We start from the raw sequence: 4,346 nt of genomic DNA, 5'->3' as shown, positions 1-4,346 counted from the left end.
CTCACACACACACTCACACACACACACACACTCTCACACACACACACTCACACACACACACACTCACACAAACACAGGCGACTCTGGCCACACTGGCCTTTTTGTCCTCTTCATCATGTTCCTTCCTGCCTGTGGCCATACCTGGCCAGCACCTTCTTCCTGGAATGCTCTTCCCTTGTTTCCTCTTTTCCTCCCATCTCCCACTTCCCCTAGTCCAATCCTATTTGTTTTTAGTGCTCAGATAGAAGACCTCTTTCTCAACAAAGGGTAAGTCTCCTCCGCCCCTCTTTTGAGACACAAGACACAGTTGTAATGACACATTTGGTGTTATCTGAAACCACATTTAATTTGATTCAATAAATATTTGTTAAATGGAATTGAATGACTCAATAGATGAATCCATAAATGAAAGAGGGGCAGGGCTTTAAGGAGGGGCAGGGCTTTAACACCCAATCATAGAATAGAGATGGAAGAGAATACCATCCAGAAAGAGACAAAACCTTGAGCCAAGTTTCAGGGGGAGGAATTATGAGAAAAGATGCTTTCTGAGTACTTTCAAGATTGAATTTTTTAAAGTGGAATTTTAAAAATCAACTGTCAAGAGGCTCTTGTGTTTTTCCTGGCCAAGGACCAGACATGAATTATGTTTTGTGAGATTCAGGTAGATTACAGGAATTTGGGAGAGTCTGGAAATTTTCTCACCATCCCTGTCTCTAATCAGAGTTTCTGGGGACTGCTCCTTTTCTACTAAATCTAACAACTCCAAACAGACCAAAACCAGTGGCCATATCCCTGGGAATACTCACTTTTTCATTAGTAGCCCAATCCTGCCTAGACTCTTTTGGGCAAATGCTTAGATACAAGGGGACACTAGACGCTCTCTTCAGGGCGTGTGGGGCTTCCCCAAGAAATTATTCTGGATGCCAGCATTTCTTATTAAATCAACAACTGGCAAATGGTATAGTGTGTAGAAAGGTGAATTCTGCCTTCTTATTGAGAGCACACTGATTTCTGCTCCATGCCCTTAGTCCTGTCAGGAACATGGAAGTGAACTCAGCAATTTTTAAAAAATTATCTTTATTGTTGAAAACAGTACAGATGTCCCTCCCCCCCCCCGCAATTGACCCTCTCCACCTAGCTCCCGACCCCTCCCCAGGCCTTCTCTGTACTATTATCTGTCCCTGGGCTATGCATATATGCATATAAGTTCTTTAGTTAATCTCTTTCCCCAACCCCTTCCCTCTGAAATACATCAGTCTGTTACATGCTTCATTGTCTCTGGATACATTTTGTTCATCAGCTTATTTTGCTCATTAGATTCCACATATAAATGAGATCACGTGGTACTTGTCTTTCTCTGACTGGCTTACTTCACTCAGCATAATACTCTCCAGGTCCCTCCTGTCTCAAAGGGTAAGAGACCCTTCTTTTGTACAGCTTCATGGTATTACACTGTGTAAATGTACCACAGGTTTTTAATCCATTCATCTACTGATGGGCACTTGGGCTACCCCATTATGCTCAGTTAATATTTGACAAAGGAGGTAAGAGTATACAATGGAGTAAAGATTGTCTCTTCAATAAATGGTGTGGAATAATGGACATGTTGGTGAAGGCCTGGGGTGGAGAACAAACAAAGGAAAAAATAAACAAATGGGACTACATGAAACTAAAAAGCTTTTCCACAGCAAAAGAAACCAGCATAAAAATGAAAAGGGAACTCTGGGAGAACATATTTGCCAATGATACATCTGATATGGGGTTAACTTCCAAAATATATAATGAACTCATACAGCTCAACATGGGGAAGACAAACAATCCAATTTAAAAATGGGCAAAGGACCTAAATAGATACTTCTCCAAAGAGGACATACAGATGGCCAAGAAATATGAAAAAATGCTCGAAGTCACTAATCATCTGAGAGATGTAAATTAAAACTACAATGAGGTATCACCTCATACCTGCCAGATTGGCTACCATCAGTAAATCAACAAATGACAAGCGCTGGAGAGGATGTGAAGAAAAAGGAACCCCTAATGCACTCAGAAATTTAAATATGCCTAAAAGAGCTTGAAAATATATGAAGAATTTTATTCTACAAAGTTGCTAATACATTTTCCCCCTGCACTATTTAGGCTTCCATTTATTGATCCCTTTGTACATTCCATTCTAAAAAAGCACAAATAGGAAAAGGATGGATACTAAAATAGTGTACACAACAACCCCCAAACCATAGTAATGTAACAGTGAACTCTTCTCTCAACGTCTGGAGTCCTGTGGGCAACTTTTCTAGTAAAGGAAATCAAGAAATCATTTTAAATCCATGCCCATGCAAAGATTCACAAACCATAAGCTTATTTCTTTAAATCTTTCCTGAGGTTTCTCTGTGACTAAGTCTGAATTTCAATGTTACGGTGTGCACAAAATTAGGATTTTAGATTAATGGAGGTTTATCTACTCCCATGACAGACAAAACAGGCACTGCTAACCATTCACATAATTATTTGCAGCACAGTATACTAGGCAGTCACTACCACTCATTGGAGATTGCACATGAGTTGAGATCTATGTGCTGTCCTGGAACTAGGAGATGTCTTGGGATTCTTATAGGTGATCTCTGAAAGCTGCGATTCTAGAGCATGCCTATATGAAGCAATAGTCTCAAATAGAGAAGCATGTCATTTTACAAACTTTCAGCTGAGTAACTTTGATCGTACAAACAGATAAACTAAAGCAAAAAGAAATGCAACCATTCCATTAAGAACCCTACATTACTTTGATCTTACAAGTAAATGGACATCCTCAACATTTTGTGGACCTTTCTGGCTTGTAAATGGCATCTATACATCACATTTTTCCTTTCTATTTCCCTCCCCATATCCTCAATTCTTTTTGAAGTCATAGAATAGCCTTGTCCACTTTGAGAGCCTCACCTCCCTGCACTCTGAGCACCAATGTCCCTGGCACCATCTGCTCCCCCATCAAAACCTCTCTAAGGGAAGATCTAATTAAGTCTGCCACACTGAAGTATAGATGATGGCTAAGGATCAAATGATCTTTGCCTCTTATTTGCATTTCTTTAGGAAAAATATTCCAAGCCAAATGAATGTATTTCCAATTATAAAATTATTATTTTGTTGTTGTTTTCCTAGTATAATAGTTAGAAAGTTCTTTGGGAGAAGCATCAAGAAGTAAGGTCCTACATCACTGGATAAACCCTCTAGACAAAAAATCAGCAAAAAAACAGCAATCCTAAATGACTCACTAGATCAGATGGACTTAATTGACATCTTCAGAACATTCCACCCTAAAGCCACGGAATTTACATTCTCCTCTAGTGCTCATGGGACATATTCAAAAATAGACCACATATTGGGTCACAAAGTCTCTGCAAATTCAAGAAGATTGAAATCGTACTAAGCATCTTCTCAGACCACAATGGCATAATATTAGAAATAAACTACAGTAAAAACAACTCAAAAGACTCAAACACCTGGAAGCTGAATAGCATGCTATTAAATATTGATTGGGTCACCAATGAGATCAAAGAAGAAATTAAAAACATCCTGGAAACTAATGAAAATGAAAACACAAGAATCCAAAACCTATGGGACACAATGAAAGCAATCTGAGGGGGAAGTTTATAGCTCTACAGGCCTATCTCAAAAAACAAGAACAAATGGTAGTAAATCATCTAACTCTACATCTCAAAGAACTAGAGAGAGAGCAACAAGAAAACCCCAGAGACAGCAGAAGGAAGGAAATAATAAAGACCAGCGCAGAAATAAATGACATAGAGACCAAAAAAACAATACATAAAATCAATGAAACCAAGAGCTGGTTCTTTGAAAGGATAAACAAGATTGATGAACCTCTAGCCAGGCTCACCAAGAAGCAAAGAGAGAGGGCCCAAATAAACAAAATCAGAAATGATAGAGGCAAAATAACAACAGACCCCACAGAAATACAAATGATTGTTAAAAAATACTATGGACAGCTCTACTCCAACAAATTAGACGACCTGGAGGAAATCTACATATTCCTAGAAAAATACAACATTCCAAAACTCAATCAGGAAGAATCTAAAAATCTCAATAGACCAATAACTATGGAAGAAATTGAAGCAGTCATCAAAAAGCTTCCAGCAAACAAAAGATCAAGACCGGACAGCTTCACAGTGCAGTTTTACCAAACATTCAAAGAACTAACAGCTATCTTCCTCAAACCATTCCAGAAAATCCAAGAGGAAGGAACACCTCCAACCTCTTTTTATAAGGCCAGCATTACCCTATTTCCAAAACCAGATGAGGACACTAAAAAGAAAGAGAATTACAAGAGAATTTCC

This window comes from Myotis davidii, unplaced genomic scaffold, assembly GCF_000327345.1.
Source record: "Myotis davidii unplaced genomic scaffold, ASM32734v1 scaffold577, whole genome shotgun sequence".
Taxonomy (NCBI): domain Eukaryota; kingdom Metazoa; phylum Chordata; class Mammalia; order Chiroptera; family Vespertilionidae; genus Myotis; species Myotis davidii.
The sequence above is the reverse complement of the archived record's forward strand: the minus strand, read 5'-3'. Positions refer to the sequence as shown.